This window comes from Podarcis tiliguerta (assembly GCF_965153285.1).
Source record: "Podarcis tiliguerta genome assembly, chromosome: Z".
NCBI lineage: Eukaryota > Metazoa > Chordata > Lepidosauria > Squamata > Lacertidae > Podarcis > Podarcis tiliguerta.
Window position 1 is genome coordinate 22,048,061 of NC_139553.1, and position 20,639 is coordinate 22,068,699.

General features: G+C 42.4%; 1 protein-coding gene across 2 annotated transcripts in view; it reads left to right on the plus strand.

Moving 5' to 3' along the window:
• The window catches only part of NEXMIF (neurite extension and migration factor), a 207,942-nt gene that overhangs the window by 136,848 nt on the left and 50,455 nt on the right, over nucleotides 1-20,639 (plus strand). Inside the window, exon 4 of one of the 2 annotated variants that reach the window (XM_083423392.1) lies at nucleotides 17,973-18,129. The exons of the other annotated variant lie outside the window; for it this stretch is intronic. The gene's annotated coding sequence lies outside the window, so the exon portion shown is untranslated. The remainder of the gene's footprint in view (nucleotides 1-17,972; nucleotides 18,130-20,639) is intronic. 2 annotated transcript variants of the gene reach the window in all.

Here is a 20,639-nt window from a genome sequence, read left to right on the forward strand (position 1 = left end):
CATCCCGACATCATTGCATATTACATCAATGTTAAAATACTGACATTGACTGCCTGCTAGCTGCTGAACCACGTTCAAGTTCAGGATTCTAGCGCAAGAGCACTGTCCTCTCCTGAAATTTCCAGCAGCTAGTATTCAGACGCATCGTATGGGCAGAGCAATTGAGCCATTCAGGAAAGTGAGAGGCACATCCCAGCCACACAGTGGTGTGGCCTGTAGAGAGTTCTGGGAGCCAGATAGTGGGCCATTTGTCTCCTGGGCTTGAGGGGACATCTTCTGGTGGGTAGGGGGAGAAACACTGTGCTAGCCCTCAAGGCACAGCTGCTTACTTTCTTCGCAAGACAGTAGTTCCAGCTTTCTGAGTTTATGTATAAAAGTAGCAAAGGGGTTGCTAGGTATTCATTCCATCAGCTTCAGGGTCTCTTTGGCTTATTGTCAACAGACCTTTCAGGAAATCTTTTTTTAATGCTCCCAGTTTCCTTTTAATGTCATTTGTATGAATTGTTAACTTTGAATTGTTAGTGTTCAGTGATACTATTTTTAAAAAATGTATTATGTCTACTACACTATTTGACCAATAATTTCCTGTAAGCTGTTTTGAGAACAAATGCTTCTGTGGGAAATGCGGCGTATAAATGATCTATGACTAAACACTGAGAAATGTGTGATAAATGAAAGGCAAAGTCAGCCCACAATTAAAAATAAATAAATAATAATAATTAAAGGCAACCTCTTCATTTGACCTACCTAAATGCCACATTGATTATTTGCATGATTTCAAGTTGTCTGGACTCCTTCATCAGGCATCATGGTAAACAAAGCAATGGGAGGGAAGTCACATATAGAAGGCAAAATATAAATTAATAACTAGTAATATATTTATCAGTCCTAGTGGTTGATGAGAGCTGTTGCCACCAAGCCCTGCTTGTAATCTTCTGAGAAACAGCTGGTTGTCTGTTCTTAGCCAGAGGCCACTGGACTAGATGGACCTGCTTCCTGAACCAGCAAGGCTTCCTATGTTCTTATGCAAAGCACAGGGGTCCTATTTTCTCCTCCTCTTAACTTCTCTGCTTTTCTGATAACTATTGCTGCCTCCGCTCCCCACCCACCTGATGCTCTGTCCCTTGTCTCCTAGTGTAATGCTACGTTCTTGCAACATAACACAGGTGACTGCATTTTGTTAGGAAAGTGTCAGCTACATTTGTCAGGATAATGGTTCCCAAGCATTTCCTACAGGGCCCACCAACCATTGGCATTTGATTCAGGCAGCTGATTTTGTTGGTTCTGATTGCTGCTGTTCATATTTTGGTTGTTGAGTTAGGGTTTTGTTTTGTTTTGATTTATCATTGTACTACGTCTTCAATGCTGGAAAGGCATCTAATATATAATTATAATAAGTTAACAAAAAGCATCATTCTGTGCCCATTGTGATGAGATGCCTGTCAGTTCCCACCCATGATGTGGAGGTGAAATTCCTTTCACCTCCAAGGCAGCAAGGTCCCCAGTGACACGTGAAGGGATGCTGAGTAGATTTATAAGCCACAGGGCAAAGGTGATGTGCTAATGCTTTATTAAATGACCCACATAAGTGATGTAAGATCTTCTCCCCTAAGCAGGCATTTGATACAGAGTAAAGCAAGAGTGGTCTCATTTTAGTCAAGAATATAAAATAATTGTGTCGTTACATAATCCCCATCAGAGGATTTGCAGTGGCTCATCATAGTCCTGTATCTGCACAAATTTGGGGTGGAGTGGGGTGCAAGTAACAAAAGACAAGGCAGGTTGCACAACATCAGTGGCTATGGCCTAAGGGAGGGATGCTGAGAGGGGGGTTTAAAATTGTGGGAGAGATCCTTCACATAGTGTGTTTTACTCCTGGAATCAAGGGTTGTCTTCAACATGAAGTACCAGATCCAATGCAGTAAGTTAGCACAGGTATTTTATTTGAAAGCAAACACCCATATATGCACAACACACATCAGCTGAACTCAACCTTCTCTTAACTGAACAAGGTAACTGGCAGCTTAGCTCTTAACATTCTGTTCATTTCAAAGATATAGTAACATATATAATGTAACATATATCCTCCCAGGTGTGTGTGCAAAGGGGTGTTGCATAATAGGAGAGAGGAGGAGGCATGGAGTTTTGAAAAAGTAGACAATGGCAATGACAATAATCCACCAACAGCATACAAATCAATATGGCTAACCTGATCCAAAACACCCACCCACCCCACTCACACACAAAAACAAAGATCACCACAGCCAATCACAAGCAAACAATCACACCCTAGGCCAACCCCAACCTCTCTCACCACCAAAGGAACACAAGTGAACAGCACGAGCAACGCTGACACCAAACCCTACATACATTAAGCAGAATAGAAACATCACCACCTGACCCCCCCCCCCCATGTCTCAACAAATGAAACTGATTTGTAAAAATGTTACATGGAAAAAATACGAGAGACATTACACATACTTCTGTAAAACAAGAAAATTTTTAATTAAAAAAAAAGGAGGGAGTAGGAAGCATGGGATTGAAAGGAGGGACTGCAGGATAGGAAGGGGTGGTGGCTACATACTTCGGCAGAAGTGAAAAGTTTGCTTAGTAGTTGCAGCTCATAGCAGGAGGAACACGAAGGAGGTCACCAGGAGGGTGGTCTGTGCACAGGGGTGGGTTGCACAAAAGGAGGAGGCATGGACATGGAGATGAAGGTGAAAATGGGTGCAAAGTAGGACTGCAGAGCAGAAAAGGGAGGTGACTTCCAAAATGGGGTTGGGGAGGTGAAAAGCAAGCTTAAAAGTTGCATTTGTGGGGAAGCAGAAAGCTCTAGGTGGCTAATATGGAGCCACTGGCCAGGGGGCCATCCTGGATGTAGCATACTGTCATCATGATTAGTAGCCCTTGACAACCTTACAATACCCAAATTGATCTCCTTAGAGCAGGGGTGCCTTCTCTATGTTGTGGATTGCAGTCTCACCTGGGACCTGCAACCCCACTTCTGTCCTGGGATTCCAAGACTTTCTAATGGTCCCTCCAAGTGGGCATGTTGCAGCCACCTTGCTGAAGTTAAGTGGGCCTCATTCTGGGTGGTATGTCACCTGGGAACTTCAAGTACACCAACTTGAGTTCCAACTTGAGAGATAGGATTCAGACTAAATAAATAGAACAGGAAATGTTAAGCAGTGGCCTTAAAGGGGGGAGGGAGCTCCCTCCTGCAGTAATCATTGTAAACATTTAACGGTGGCTGGTTTCAAATTATTGGGTCATGTTTTATAGATGGGAGGGCTTGGCTCCAAAGGTTAGGGATCATAGTCAAGGATCATTACAAGGAAAAGCTTGGTGACAGAACCATGATTAGAAGCAATCATTTCCTGACACTTCAAAGACCTATCTGTGTTTCTTTTTGATCTTGGTCAGGAAATTCTTTTGTCTCCAAAAATCAAACAGCAGCCTAGAAGACTACTGCTGCCTTGGTCTAAAGATTTCTGAGTGCTTAAAATGCACCAAGGGAGAGTCTTTCCCGCACCCAACCCTTATGGACAATAAACCGTAGCAGATTGTACTGGCACCCTAGCCCTGATACCATGATGACCTACTGCCTGAGAACTAGTTCAAAGTAATTATATGCCATGGGATTCATTCACAAGGATCCATAAGTGCCATCATGTTATGTTTTTGCATTATTTCTCTTTGCACAAGGCAGAAGCTGGGTAAGGGGAAAATGTAATCCTAAAGGAAAAGAGGATTGTCGTAATTGTGTTCCTGTGTGTCTTCAGATTCATCTAAGACCTGAAGTTATGTTTACTTGTTGCTTGGCAATACCCATCTTAAAGTATCACCACCATAACAACTTCCTTTCTCTTCTTCCTCCCTTTCCTCCTCCTCCTCCTCCTCCTCTTCTTCTTCTTCTTCTTCATCTTCTTCTTCTTCTTCCTCCTCCTCCTCCTCCTCCTCTTCCTTCTCCTTCTCCTTCTCCTTCTCTTCATTCTGCTCCTCATCCTCCTGGTACAATAACATTGAAAATGGCAAGGATGGGTGGTAGAATAGGTGAATAATTGGGGGGGGGGGATTTTTCATATCCTCCCATCAATCCCCTAACATTACAATGATATCAGGTGGTGATTGTCAGGACTTCAAAGCACCTCACACAGCTTCCAAAGAGATCTATGATGCATTGATAAGAGTGTCACTGATCAGCAGCCCTGAAGTATCACTTATCAGCTGACAGGAAGAGACTTCAAGCCTGCTTTCTGGTTGCACAGCTGTGTTCCCCAGCAAATCCAGCCATTCCTGTACTTGTTCCACACCCGACAGGTGACCATGGCTTGGAGAAAACAGCTTTGCAGACCAGATTTGGTCAGTAAGTTGGAGGTGTAGCCCCTTCCACTGGCTCTGTTCCCTCAACCTTCTGTAAGCCCTGGAGATTCATGGGCCCTTGTCAGGCCAATTTTGATGGGATGATATTGCAATTTATGCACTTCCATCCCACTGTACATATATAAACCCCCCAGAATATGTAGAAACAACTCCCCTTTTCTGGGTGGCCCAAAGTGTTTCTAAATGGCTGGATAACCAGCCACCCAAATTTCCTACTGCAGGGAATGATTTCAAGCATCATATATTCAGAACTCTCAAAAAGTTTGATGAATTAAAAATAAGGAATATGGCCTTTTAAAAAAATAACCATGATTTACAAAAAGCTTATTGCTTGGTTATCTTTTTATTATTTGTTTTGCTTCTAATTTTTCCTCTTTCTTGCTGTTCACCATAAGGTTTATTCACACGCATGATCAGACTGCAAGCTTAAGGAACCTGATCAATAGCTACAGGGGTTAAAGAAGCGTCCTTGCATTTATGAACTGCATAAGTGCATTAGGGAGACATTTTCAAATCAATGGGCATAACAGCCGAGTACTGGGCGAGGTGCTTGACTTCATCGCACTAGTTGAGCATTGCAAATTACTTGTTGCAAAACATTTAATATATGTGCACCTGCACCCCTAATCAAAGCAGAAAGCTTCGTTTTCTTGTGTGCATTTGCAAATTATAAAAAAGTGGGTATTGACTTTGGGAATATTGTCTCTGTTAATTATTTGGGGAATAATGTCTGCAGCAGGAAAATAAAATAAAAACTAAACCAGGCATCAGAAAGTAAGTGATTAAATGCAGTAGATTAGATTCCGGATCAATCTTGGCACCAGAATAAGAGCTGGTGTTAAGACTGTTTTTAGGACAGGCCAAGGTATAAGCTTTTTAAATAAGTAAAATAATTGTGCAGAATGAAATGGCATAATTTTCTACTATGTGCTTTTTAATTTTTTTTTTAATTCTGCACCCCATCTGTAACCCCTAAACACATTGCTTGTAGCAAACTAGCACACAGAAGAGAGAGTCGTAGTGTATATTCTGTTCTTGGTGTGCTGCTTTACTAAATGTGGGGGAGTTTAATGTCTGGTGAGGAACATTCAAAAATAGGACCCTTCACCAATGGTAAGATGAGGCAAGTCTAAACCTAACATTGCTGCAATTTTTAACCTGTTTTCATCACAATAGGGCTTGTACAGCACTTACATAGTAATGCGTCCTGTTACTGTTGTGCAGAGGGTCGTTTTCTTCTCCTCTCCCTGAAAAGAGAGAGAAAAATTAATTATTCTCTGCACATCTGTGAACTGGGAAAGAGCTTCCATGTAAGTGGGTCCAAGCACAATTTTCAGACAAGATTGACTCCATATCTCTTATTTAGAAATTAAGCCATAAAACCTGACACAAGTTTTTGAATTCATGCATTGTTTACACCTACACTTCCTTTGCCAATGAACCTAACAAACAGAAAACTTATTTCCAGTTGCAGGCAGTTCCGCACCCCACACCCTGCCCATAAATCAAGTCAAGTCAACAAACAATTGCAGTAGCACCTACTGACTGATAACATACGGCAAACCCCTAACGTTGAAACAGTTCACCTCCTCTCACGATTTAGCTGTGCCAGTGAAATACAGAATCCTCAAATTAAAAAGTTGTTCACAACGTTGATGCGAGATTTAATCTTCTGTTAGTCTATTGTTTGTTTAAACAAACTTTTTGTAAGCCTTAAATTGTTATTAGTTCCTCCTACAGATAATTTTATTTTAGCTTTTTATGTAAACTGCTTTGGGGGTTGTTGTTGGTTGTTGTTGTTTTTACAACCGGTGTATAAATTTTATGAAATAAAATATGTAGTTCCAGGATGTGGCCAAGGAGGTGTTCCATGGAGATACAAGAACCTCTCCAGCAGGTGACAGCTGTAAGTCTGGGTGCATATCAACCAGCCAGTGCTTTTTTCCTGGGGGTACTCAGTATCAGGGTACCCTGTATCAGGTTTACCATGGGTACGCAGTATCAGGACCTTTTTTCTATTTTTTTTAAAATCAAATTTTTATTAGGTTTTCACATAATACATCTTAAGAACATCATACGCTACCATTCATATTTTTCTGTGACTTCCCATATTACTCGATAAGACCTTTTTTTTCCCCTAAAAGAAAAGCACTGGTTTAAAGTGTGGCATGTACTGTGCCAACTTCATGGTGAGTACCAGCTTCTTTTTCTTCTTCTTCTAGAAGAAAAGCATTGCAACCAGCAGATGGCATTACCCGCTTCTGGTTTCTGCAGCTTCAGCCGAAAAGAAGTGCAATTAAGACCTGCCCCTGCCCCAGCTGCTTCTTGTGTAGGTCACAAAATTCCCCATCAAAGAATGATTTCAGCCAGATAAGCCTACGTTTTTGCTGCTTTATGTAACAGTAACTGCAGTGGTGTTGGAATAGTTCAACTTTTGTAGACATGGTTGCAGCTGCGGTCTACAGCAATCAGTCTTCTCCCCACCAAACAGGAGAGTACCCCACAACCAGTGGCACTGTGGTCAGAGTGAGCCAGCCTGGCTCTTACTTGTTCAGGGTGGCTCAGGAGATGGCACAACAACCCCCTAGTGCCATTTGTTGTTTTACCTTTTCCAAACTGTTACAATGAAGCATATTGTACAGTAAAAAGGTTCACTGGATGGATTTGGTTTTGCTTTGCTGTTTTGATGCAGAGCTTGCGCACAAACAGCATGGGCTGCCACTTCCTAGTTCACACTAGAAGCGATTTTTAACTATCTCCAGGGGCACAGCTGAAAACCAATGAAGAAATCAAATTGAACAGGGACTGGACCCAAATATGCCACACACACACCCCAAACCACCCAAAATAACAGGGGGAATACATGCAGAAGCACTCCGTGCACCAGCAATTTAGTTGCAAGGCTTTACTTGTTACCTCTACTTTTTATTGAAACATTGCTGTAACAGCACCCATCCACCTACCTGCCACATACCTTGCCCCGATCCACAAATCAATTTTGCAACTTAAGACCAATTTCTTTTGCTCAGGTGAAATATAAGCATAAATGTGGATAAAGCCATAAACGCTGCATATATGGTGACAAGTTCACTTGTGGCATGAAGGGAGAGGCAACACCAATGGACTGATCCAGTACATATAGAAACATACACCTGTAGAGTTGGAAGGGACCCCAAGGGCCATTTCGCTCAGCCTCCTACAGTGGAAGGATCACAACTAAAGAGTCCCTGGCATATAACCATCCAACCTCTGTTTAAAACCCTCCAAGGAAGGGGAATAGCCTGTTCCACTGTCAAACAGCTCTTACCGTCGAAAGGTTGTCCGCAAGGTTGAGTTGTGATCTCTTTTCTTGCGATTGGGATCCATTGCTCTGGGTCCTAGGCTTTGGAACAGTAAGGATCAACTTTTCTCTGTCTTCCATGGTGCAGCCCTCCAGGTGTTTGCATGTGTGAAAGAGAAGTCACAGAGCTGTATTCATATAGTGGGCGAAAGACCTTGTGCATCCACGCGTGAATGCCAAGCCCATGCTCCGCCTCCATGGGCTAAAAAGTTTCTTGCTACATATAAAAAAACAACACACCAAAAACCTACGCCTGTTCATAAGTAATTATTTTCTCATAGGATTAGCAGTTTAATATCTGAAATTGCAGGTCAGAAAGCCTTCGGAAATGTTGACTGTCATCTCTGATTACTATCGGTGTATACAGTTGCTACATTTCTTCTCTTTTAATTGCTTCTCTTACCCAAAGCTGGAGCACTCCCCCCCTCTTCCTGTAACCTTGCACTTTAAAATCCAAGTTACCTAGGAGATCAAGGTTAGGGTGTATCATTAATGATTAAGACCATATGCCAAAAACATATGGGTGTTTATCATTTGTAGCTTTGATGTCACATTGCAATTTTGGCAGGGCACTTGCACAGCTTTGCATCTGAGGAGTCTTTGTGAGGTCCTGAACCTGACTCTTCCTGGGGTCTGGCTGGAAAACAAGGCATGGCATCATCTGAGCATCTGAAAGGATACAGAAATTCTAATCCCAGAAACCAAAGTTCATATCCTTAATGCAAACTCAGCACGTATGCCTTGCACCTGGATTTTGAATATGATCTTACGCTCTTCCTCCTCACCCTAGTGCCATTATTATTATTATTAGTCACTTTTTGCCGTGGCAACTCATGGCAATTAGTCACTTTTTTACCACCACTTACGAAATGGCTTACGAAAAGAAAACACATAAGCATATTAAAACCAGAAGGGAAAAAAATACATTAAAACATCCCACCCACTCTAAAAGGCCATAGATAGTTAAAAGCAAAGGTTAAAATCCTGGTTAAAAAGGAAGGTTGGTGCCAGGTAAGCCTCCCTGGGGCGAGCATTTCACAAGCAGGGAGCCACCACAGAAAAGGCCCGTTCTCATGTTACCACTCTTTGGACCTCTCATGTAGGAGGCACACAAAAAAGTGCCTCAGATGATGATCTCATGGTTTGGGTTAGTTCATATGGGGAGAGGCAGTCCCTGGGCCATTTAAGGCTTCATAGGACAAAATCAGCACTTTTAATTAGAGCAAGAACAGCAAGGAGTCTTGTGGTGCTTTACAGACTTAATATATTTATTATACATACATTTTTGTGAACTAATATCCTTTTCAGCTCCTGCCAACCTAGCAGTTCAAAAGCACGTCAAAGTGCAAGTAGATAAATAGGTACCGCACCAGCGGGAAAGTAAGTGGCGTTTCTGTGCACTGCTTTGGTTTGCCAGAAGTGGCTTAGTCATGCTGGCCACATTACCTGGAAGCTGTACACCGGCTCCCTTGGCCAATAAAGCGAGATGAGCGCCGCAATCCCAGAGTTGGTCACGACTGGACCTCATGGTCAGGGGTCCCTTTACCTTTATCCTTTTCAACAGGCATACAATTTAGGGTTGGCTTTTTGTGATCCTTTTTTTGTTTAAATATTAGCAATTTTAACATAAACATTTGGAAACTTGCCTCTCTCCCTCTTGTGGGGGTTATTTGTGTGGAAATGTGACTGTGGGGTTTTCTGTATTCTGTGTAACTGGGGTGAGTTGGGGGGGGAGGGAATAACTCTGGCCTGCTCACTTTTCAGTTTCAGCCCCAACTATCCTGCCTTAAATCATTGGGAAGGGCAGCATGTGGAGTGCAATTCAACATATCTCCAGTCACAACACCAATTACCTGCATATATATACCCCCAAATTCTGTTCAGTGGTACCTCGGGTTAAGTACGTAATTCATTCTGGAGGTCTGTACTTAACCTGAAACTGTTCTTAACCTGAAACACCACTTTAGCTAATGGGGCCTCCTGCTGCTGCCGTGCCGCCGGAGCACAATTTCTGTTCTTTTCCTGAAGCAAAGTTCTTAACCTGAACCACTATTTTTGGGTTAGCGGAATCTGTAACCCGAAGCGTATGTAACCTGAAGCATATGCAACCCGAGGTACCTCTGTATTATTTAGCACCACATCAGACGTGCAAAAATCCAATGTAAATCTCATGACATCTCCCAGAAACCCACCCTTACTTCTTTCCTTCCAGTGTATATACCATGGAAACAAAGCTTTATAAAAGTTTTGTGTTCATCCCACTATAACATTTAGTGTTAAACCTCTTTGACAGGCGTAACGCTATTGCTCTGTCGAAATCCCATGTTTTAGTCCAGTATGTGTTTCCTGATCCTGAATTCAGGTTCTGGTGCTTTGAACTTATCTTGCATAGGCTTCATTGTAAATATAGGGACTCACATAGATTGCAGTTGCACAGTCCGTAACTCTGTCATAAATGGCACAATACAGTCATGCTAAATTCTCTCATATGATAATATGGATGGAGACATACCCAAAACTGGATTTACCGGTGAACCCAATTGCCTACCTGACTTCAAGAACTTTAAAAAAAGTCATCAATAGCATAGACATGTGCACATAAATGGTCAGCAACTAAAGAACTTTGCTCCAAATCTAGGCCCCTGAAAGGAGGTTCCTGGCCCCTGATTCACCAGCTCGGAGACAAAAGTGGTGTGGAGGTGCTTCTGTGGCTACGAAACTTACTAGCTTACAATTTTGGAGGGTTGGACTTGAAATGATTGGTTTTTGAAATGATTGGCCTCCTAACAAATGCAATGGCCGACCAGCCATTTGTTGGGGGAACGAATGAAAACATCCATGAAGGCACCAGAAATCCAGGAACTGTGGTTTTTGCAGCATTTGTTTTCCAATGACACAGCTTCATGTCTATGTGTGTTTTTAATTATAAAAATCTGAACAAAACTGAAGCTAATTGCTGCAGTCTTAAGTGATGTTGGCATCATTTTCTGTAGTGAGAGATACATTTATTCCACAGTGCAAAGGGCCAAGGACCCCCAAATTTAGAACAATCATGATTTACTGTGTCTCTTGAGCGAAGTGCATTTGTTACCTTGGAAACAAATAGCTGCAGTGAACAACTAGATAAAATTTATGGAATCATCATCAATAAAACTTGATTATAAATGTGCAAAAACATACACAATTTGATGTTGATGTGCAACATGGTGATGCAGTGAATAGCCATTATATATCTACTTGCATTTTTGGACAGTGGAAGGATGTTTTTTTTACAGTGGGGAGGTGTTGTTGTTATTAGGCAGTTTGTGAAGAAATCGTCTGCTCTTTTTCATATTTGGGGGCATTTAATTTTAACTTTCGGTTTAGTGTCTCACAAAAATTGTGTGCTGTCCTTGGTGTAAAAAAAAATTCCAGAATGGCAGCAATGAAAACTGAAGAATGTGGCTGCGGATTATTCCTGCTCTTCCCCTGTGTCTAGGGGTACATTTTATTCAATATAAAGAAATTACCTCATGCTTAGTTGGTATCGCTACTGACTTGGATTTTCTTAGAATTTGGGTAACAAGTATACTCAATAGTATGCAAAAAACGAAACAAAATCCACTGAGATCTGCCCTGTCACTATGTACTCATGCTGGCTTCTAATTTAAACCTGTTTATTTATTCCAGCTTTTGGTATTTCTTAGCCTCATACCTAATGAGTGTCACATTGTGTTTTAAGATTATTCATTGTTGTAAAATTTACCTGGCACTGATTTGTAGTTGAATTTGCTGTTTTAATTGTCAGCGTAACGGACCCTGAACACATTCTGTACTCTGTAAACCGCTCTGCACACTGATGCTGTTAAATTGGGACCTCTAAGGAGCCTCATATGGTCCCACATCCCTTACATTTTAACACCTCAGAGGTGTTAAAACTTAAGGGATGTGGGACCATATGAGGCTCCTTAGAGGTCCCAATTTAACTTATGGAGACCCTTCTGTAAATACACAAATTAGTCAACCATCTTCATATGCTTTAAGTTTAGGGTAGTTTTTAATGTTTGATGTTGTTGCTTTTTTATTATCACTATTGATGTTCTGTTGGGAGCCGCCCAGAGTGGCTGGGGAAACCCAGCCAGATGGGCGGGGTATTATTATTATTATTATTATTATTATTATTATTATTGCTAAAGAGCTGAGTTGCTGCCAGTTCGTATTGCTGAACTCATCTTTGCTAGCTGATGGGCAGAATTGAGAGGGTGAATTCTAATGAAATCCTACAAATCCAGAGAGTGGGAAGCTCACATCAGGCATTCCAATCTGCATAGTGAATATAACATCTAGACCTGCCCCTAGAATCCAATAGGGTATTGAGGGATGTGGAAAAACCTATTTAGTTTGGATAGTGCTTTTTTCCTTTAAAAAATGTTTAGGGGTACTCTCATTTTCCTAACCATATTGAAATTAAAAGGCACAGGTAAAGGACCCCTGACAGTTAAGTCCAGTTGTGAAGGACTCTGGGGTTGTGGCGCTCATCTCACTTTACTGGCCAAGGGAATCTGTTTGTCTGCAGACAGTTTTTCCGGGTCATGTGGCCAGCATGACTAAGCCACTTTTGGCGAAACCAGAGCAGCGCACAGAAACGCCTTTTACCTACCCACCTATTTATCTACTTGCACTTTGACATGCTTTTGAACTGCATCCTCTTCTCTGGTTTTTGGCAGGATGCAGAAATAGGGCAGCTGGAGGCTTCATGGTCTTTAGGCCAGTTTGAAGTAGATGGTAGACATGTTTTAAATTTCTTTTGTTGTCCTGTAATTCTATATTAATTGCCCTTAGCATAGGGTTTGGCCTCAATCCCAGCAAATATTAATTTGTTATGCCACTGGTAGTCATGGCCCTATGACATTTTAGCTGCAATCTCCTCTCTGTTTGTTTCATCTGTCATCTCCTTTGCTCTTGGCTTATTGCTAACCCGTGCCTTTTTGAATCCTCAGCCACAGGTGAGGGGTTTTGGCACTAGGAAATATGGCTTGATATCACCTTCCATTCAAAGGGGATAAATTTTCCACCTGCCCTTAATTTGCATTTAGGTGGTGTTGCTGCTCTGAGACGTTGAGTGCCCTTCTTTTCTCAATGATGACAGCATTTGGGGTGGCAGGGAGCTGAGGGTGCTCAGCCCCAGCCCCCAGATGCTCAACACATTTAAATATTAGGACCTTTTAATCTCGAACTATGAGCATAAGAGCCCTACAAAAAGAAAAAAGGCTGGGGAGTAATCATTCAGGGTTTTGCACCGGCATCAACAATTACAAGAAGGTTAGCAAAAATCACGCTTAGATGATGGAATAAGCGCAATCAAGCACTTGTCATAGGATAATTACAGTGTATTTTAATTTATTTTTACTAAGCATATTTGCAATCCCATTTAGGATCAAAATGCAAATCTCACTTGAATCAAGATCCCATTCCCTGCAAACCCGAAAGGTTCACTTTCTCTCTTCAACTCAGTGTACAGCTCACGATTTTTAACTGCGGTTAGCTATTCACATTAGCATGCAGAAGTATACGACAGGTTGAGCCCCTTTTGGAAATAAATTTAGTGACTTGCTAAATTCTTTCTGTTATCTTTTTAAAAGATCTAATCCCCGCTTTGTGGGGACTTGAGGGGACTTTTTTTTAAAGGGGGAGGGTGCATTGTCAATAACAGCAATGGCAGGCACTCCTGATGAATGAAAATAAATATTTTAAAGTCCCAACCAAAAGCAAAGCCTGCAAGAGTGAGAAGGGAGCAATATATAATTTGGTGTGGCATTATGAAGCAGAGCAGCTCTTGACAAGTGAGTGATGTTAAAGGTCATCTGCCATTGCTTACAGCCTTTTTGGAATGGTAGAATTAAGTTCAAACTCAGGATGTTTTTTGTGCCTTAAATTTCTCTAGGGATATCCTTCATAATGTCTTCATGCAGGATAACACTGCAGTAAACGAAACACAGTGCACAGGATTAAAGGGTTATTTCCCTTGTGTGTTGAGCTGACACAGAATGCTTAAACCTCAGGATGTTTTTGAGTTGTCTCTATCTTCTGGAGGTCCTCCTTCTTCATGACAACAGCTCTTTCTAGCTTTTGCTTGGGAGGCTAATTTTGCCCCCAGTTTAGAAAAAAATTGGAGCCATTTTTGTGCACCAGTAAAATAAAACTAATGTATCTAAAATGTGCTGGGGCACCTATTTTTTCAGTTCTGGTGCTGTATAAACACAGAATGGCTGCCCATCTGGTTGTCTAACTCAGGCTCCTAAACAGATACTGTCCTGATCACCCACAGAGACTAAAGAATCTGCCCCAGGCAATTAGAAAGAGGACTATGAATTGGTGAATTGGACAAGAGCTGAGCTTCCCCTTCTATTTTGGGCCCCATCCAACTCTACAGCTCTATGATCTTACAAAGAGGGGAACTGAGAGTGTGGGCATTGCTAGTGAGTTGGTGGCTCAGCTCAAGGTTGAGCTAGGTCCTTGTTTCCTTCTTTTATCAGAAGCACTTGGCCTTACCTGGCAAAAGGTTAACCTTCCCTGAGCTACTTCCAGAAAATCCCTTTGGAACATGAGGAACCTGTTCTTGCTCCACCATGAGGTCCAGAGGCTTCTGATTACACTCAGCAGCATCTGGACTTGGCTGGCAGCACAACATGGCAACCGTTGGCGAGGTGCGATTCTTTGCTAGTGAAGTCTGCCTTCCTCTCCATGCTGGCTGGGCCCAATGCAAGCTGTAGTCCAATGCATTTGCAGGGCAATCAGGTTAAGAACATAAGAAGACCTGGCAAACCTGGAACTATACTTAATAATCAGATAATGATAGTCCTTATTTGGGCTTCGTTATTGTAATTCATATGCAGCTACTCATTCTAAATGCCTGTTTTTCATCTTTTAATTTTCATTTGTTATAATTGTTCTCTGTTTCATATACATTATAACATGAAATAATAATAAACTTTACCAAAAAAACAACACAAAACCACAAGAAGAGCCTGCTGGATTGGGCCAATGACCCATTAGTCCAGCATCCTGTTCTCACAGTAGCCAACCAGATACCTCAAGAGGAAACCTGCAAGCAGGATCCGAGAACAAGAGCACTCTCCCCCTTGTAGTTTTTAGCAAGTGCTGTTCAGAAGCGTTTCTGCCTCCAACCATGGTGGCAGAACATGGCCATCCTGGTTACTAGCTACTGATGGAGCCTTACCTTCCATGAACTTGTTTAATCCTTTTTTTACACCATCTAGGTTGGTGGCCTTATGAGAGTGAGTTCCATAGTTTAACTATGTGATGTGTTAAGAAGTACTTGCTTTTCTCTGTCCTGAATCTTCCAAAAGTCATATTCATTGGATGACCATGAGTGCTACAAAAGAAGGGGGGGCAGGGAGAAAGAAACCCTTCTCTATCTCTGTTCTCCATCCTATGCACCAGTTTTTCAGCTTCTGTCATTGTCACGTTTTATTCGCCTTTTCTCTAAACTAAAAAAAGTTGGGGGAATCTGTTCTAAAGATACCATCAAGTATTGTCTTTACCTCGGGGTAAATGCAAAGCCAAATACACACCATTTATTGCAGCAAGAGTAGAAAGTGATGATGTTGCTAATAACACTTCTGCTTAAAGGCAACCAGCAATATACCAAGGTGCATCTGCACAGCACCTTATCTGTTGTTCTCAAAGCATCTTGGGCTCTTTTCCCAGCTCTGCCCATTACTTTTCTGAGTGGTCATGAGCAAATCAAGCAGGGTTGTCTTCATTCAGGTTTGGCTTTTGCTTATGCCAAGCAGCTGCTTGAAGCTCCAGGCTTTGCGGAGAATTTCAAGAGCTCTTTCAGAGAACTATGTAGGCACGTTACAGATTGCCACTGTTTGTGCTGCAGTCAACCATTATTTATGAGTCTCCAGTTCTGCATAATTCAACAGGGATATCACAGGGTCCTGCACAGAGAACCTGATTACGTATGTTTGCAGTGCCCTACAAAAACAAAGGGAGAAAACCATTAGCAAGAGATGTCAGAAAGGTAGGAAATTTTGGTTTGGAGTTTTTGAACATTGAAGCTTTGGTGAGGATTTTTTTGTTTTATTTTAAAATATATACATAATGGCAATCAAAAATAGTATCCATTCCAAATTATAGGAGCAAATAAGAGACCCTAATTGTGTTGTGGAAACATCTACAAAAATTAGATTGCAGTAATCAGGGCTGCTTCAACAGAGGTATAGTTTCCAAATCAAGGGAAATCTATTCCCAGAGTTCCTTGAGAGAAGCATTGACTGTTAAACCCCACTGGAGTCTGTAGTTCTGGGACAGGAACAGGGGGTCTCCTAGTAACTCTCAGCACAAATGATAGGTCCCAGAATTCTTTGGGGAAAGCCATGACTGTTTAAAGTGGTATCATAGATGTACGGTGATATCATGTATGGTGTGAATGTGACTTGTCCACCACTTGGGGAAATGTGTCGGGTCAGTTTAGGAACATATATATTGGCTCCTTGGTAAACCAAGGGGACGGGTTTTGGCGGGGTCGCAGAGGGCGCCTACGTGCGATCTCATTGATGGCTGCCAAGAGCCAGTTATTTCAGCTATGAACAAGCTCATCTAATGAGCCGCCAGGGGAAGCAGGGTCCCGCAAGGCCTGATGGAATCCATCAGGATCCATCAGCCTCCATGGGTGAACCCAAATCAGCTTGCCACCCAAGCAGTGGGGGGGCCGGAAGTCAATCCTGGCTTTCAGAACTTAGTGATCAGACCATGGCAGCTCTACAGGGGAGGACATCATCACATCTATAACTGTGCCAAAGATCAAATCCAGTGTGTGGCCTGCTTGATGTTTGGGGCTCCAAAACAAACTGGGAGAGTCCTAGTGTCACCCTGGAGGACACCAGGTCCAGAGCCCATGAGGAGGGGGTGGCATGGGCATTGAAGTCCCCCAAAACCAATAGGTTAGGGAACTCCAGGGCTCAGCCTGCCACCACCTCCAGCAAGCCTGATAGGTGGCTGCTGGTGCACTAGGTGGCTGGTACACCAGCCAGACAGCCAGGTTCTCCTTGGTGCCCCACACCAGGCCAACACATTCAATGCCAGAGATCGATGGCGCTGGTAGAGCCCTGAAAGAGCAATCCTCTTGGATTAACAATGCCACCCCTCCCCCCAGACTCACTTTGAAATTTTAGCTTATTTTGAATATTTATTACATTTATATCTCACCTTTTCTCTGAGGAGCTCAAGGTGGTGTACATAGCTTACCCCTTCCCTTTTTATCTTCACAACAACTCTGTGAGGAAGGTGAAGACTAAGGGACAGTGAACAGCCCAGGATCACCCAGTGAGCTGCGTAAATACTTGTTTCTGCTGCTCCTGTCAGTGACACGTTTCTTCAAACGTTGCCATAATCTGCATCCCCAAATAAAATTACAAAAGAGGGAGAGATCAGAAGAAGGTGGACCAGGAGCAAAATGAAATCACAGAACTGTAGAGTTGGGACCCCAGGTGTCATGTAATCCACCCCCCCTCCAATGCAGGAATCACAGCTAAAACATCCCTGACAGATGGACAGCCAACCTCAGTTTAAAAAACCTCCAAGGAAGGAGAACCCGTCACCTTCTGAAAGTGTCCATTCCACTGTTGAACAGCACTTGCTGTGAAATAACTTTCAATAAGAAAATAGATGACTTCATCACTGAACAGGCATAAAACTGGGAGTCAACAGAATAATGGGCAAAAGTTACTGGCCCAATCAAAATACATTCCACCCCAAGGAATGACAGAGGGGTTCAAACTCTTACAGAATTCTTCCATGGACCCTTCTTGCAGTGCATAGTTAAACTGTGGAACTCATACTCACAGGAGGCAGTGAAGGCTTTAAAAGAGGGTTGGACATCAATGGCTGCTAGCCATGGTGGCTGTATTCTGCCTCCACAGTCAGAGCCAGTGCTGCTTCTGAACACCAGGTGCTGTGGGTAGATCACCTTCCCTCCTGACATTCCCTCCTAACATTCTGGAATCCTTTTGCTATTTAATGGATATTTTAATTTTACAAATTACTTTGGCTTTTCTCCTCTTCCCCAGCCCCCCTGGTGCTGCTTCCATGATAACTGCACTTGAGTTGACAGATCCGGTATTTGTATGTAGGAATAAAAACAGTAGGAGGCACTTATGTGGATGCCACTAATTTAATTTAGCTTGATATGTAAGCAGAGCACGGGTATTTTTGCGCTAACCTGCTTGCCTTTATTTTACAGTCATCTTCAGCCTTCTTACGTCAGTTGCTGAAAATCCTTCCACTCTTCTCTTTTCCTGCCCAAAGACGGGCGCCAGGAGAGTGAACCTTGGGAGGACAGAGGTCTGCAGACGCAACTGTGGAGAGAAAGAAAAAATGTGCTGAAATTATTTCAAAAGGTAAGAGGAAGGAGAGCATGTGTACCCAACTGAAATAGCTCTGTGAGGCCTTGCATATGAAGAAGGTCATATCCTGAGAGTTTCTGGGAACTCCAAGGGCAGCACAGAACATCCATTTTCCCCACCCATCCACATCATTTTTGTGGACAATATGCTCTCTGAGTGGCGTGATTGCCATCGCCTTCATGATTGCTGCAGCAGTGTGTTGAAAATGTCTACCCTTGTGGTCAGGATGCACTGCTCAGTTACGTGCTGTACCTGTGACACCTACCTATATAAATAAGGAAGTTGTAATTGAAGGGAATGGGCTGGTTCTTAAATGGCAGGTTTGGAAGCAGTCTTTAGGGTCAATACTATAGCAAGCCCATTTCATTTATTGCCATTGTCGTCGTCATCATCACCACCACCATCACCACCAACCACCACCACCATTCATGAAAATTTCCAGGCCCTGTACAAACTTTTTTTTTTTTTAATGACACAGGCAACTTCACTTGGATTCTCAAAATTTAACTTGTCTTTGCACTGGTGGACTGCATATTAATTTCATCCAGCCAACTCATTTCTCCAAATCAACTGTCTTTCATATTATGACAAAAGTTGTTTCAAAAATGGGAAGGGAAATTATGACGGTGGCTAAACTATATCTGTCCTGCAATATCAAAATTATCTGTATATAAGGAGAGAGAGAGAGAGAGAGCAAGAGAGAGAGAGAGAATATTAAGCAGAGCATATTTCCCCTTTTCTGGCTCTCCAGAGGGGTGTGTGCGTGTGAGTGCACGCGTGCAAAGTGCATTTCTTGTCCTTCCGTTTTGAATGGTTTGTGTTCTTTGCTACTGCTGCTGCTCTTCTTATGTATGTCTGTCTTTCCTTTTTTTTTTGACCTGCTGTTGAAATGTGTTTGCCTTCAATGAATTCATTTTTGAAAGCATTGGAGAAGCAGCTAATACTTGCTTTTAATAGCAATAATGATAATAATCTTATGAAATCAGATGGAAAGTTAGACAAATGCTGACTTTTACATCTTATTCATACTTTGGATTATAATGAGTTTTGATCATTTGATCATTTGATCATTTCTGTCCTGATTAATTTTAATGATATACTACATATATTGTTTTTTTCTTGGCCAGTATTCATTTAGCCCTGTTTGGCTGCAAGATGTTGCTCTGCCACTGGCCCCTTACTTGTTTACTGCAAGGATTGCTGATCCTGGCTAATGCTGCAGAGTGCACACCAAGTCATGGCTGCATCATTCATTAAGTGTCACTTTAGCAAAGTTCGCTCATGCAGGGTTCGTAGTCAGGAGACAACATAGAACTTCGCTTGTGAGTAAAATGAGAGGAAATAGCGGAGCTAAAATGAGAGATGCCATCATTGCAAGAAGAGTGAATAATGAATCGACCCTCATCTGGTGTGCCATCTGCAACATGCATTTCAATACTAAAATATCATTTATGTATCTTTTTGTGGCATCGTGTCCTTACTGATTGACTGAGCTTGTTTTGATTCCTGGGAGGGAGGAAACAATTTTCTGTTATTTCATGTTAGTTTGCCAGACATATTTTCCACAAGATAGACTATTCCCAAACTGAGCTGTGAGAAACGAAAGGGAATTGTTGAATGTTGGAAGATTCAGGAAAACATAAAAGGAAATACATCTTTACACAGTTTGTAGTTAATCTGTGGAACTCAGTCCCACAGGAGGCAGTGATGGCCACCAACCTAGATGGCTTTAAAAGAACACTATACAGATTCATGGGGCAGAGACTATTGATGGCTACTAGCCATAATGGCTCTGTTCTGCCTCCACAGTTGAAAGCAGCAAGGCTTCTGAATATTAGTTGCTGGAAACCCACAGAAAGGGAGAGGGTGCTTCTGCTTGGTATTGCTTGAGGGTTTCCCACAGGCATTTGGTCAACAACAGTGAGAACAAGATGCTAAACTAGACGGGTCACCAGAACGATCCATCCAGTTGTTATGTTCTTAAGTCCAAGTTCCCCATCTTCAGAGCAGGCTGCCTGTTTTATACCTGTCTGCATAACTGTTTCTGCTCTGCTTTCCTTTGGGGGGGGTGTGTGTGAGAGAGAGATTAGATCACACAATCAGAGTAGGCTGCTTGGTGGACTCCTGCTATGCTCATTCTTACTCTCTTACACACTTTGGGGAGTGAACTATGTCTCCTGTTTTGACTCAGACAAAAGGGTGTGCCTCAGCTATCAGAAATTTTGAAGATTCTTGAGATATAGGGATAAGTTTGGGGAATGTGAGAAAGACAGGCTTGCCTGGTACCTGGTGGGAACCTCATTGCTGGTGGCAGCCGGCTGAATTTTTGAGGAAAACGCATTTTTGGGGTAGTGTAATCTCTCCCCTGCCCCCGTCCTCCATGTTAGTTGCACACTGCATAATCCCAACATTTGAGCATAGGGTGCCTTTGCAAATGCCACTTGGATTAGCGGGTTAATGGCAGTTAGTGAAATCTACTTACCAGTATATGCCCCTTTTGGTGC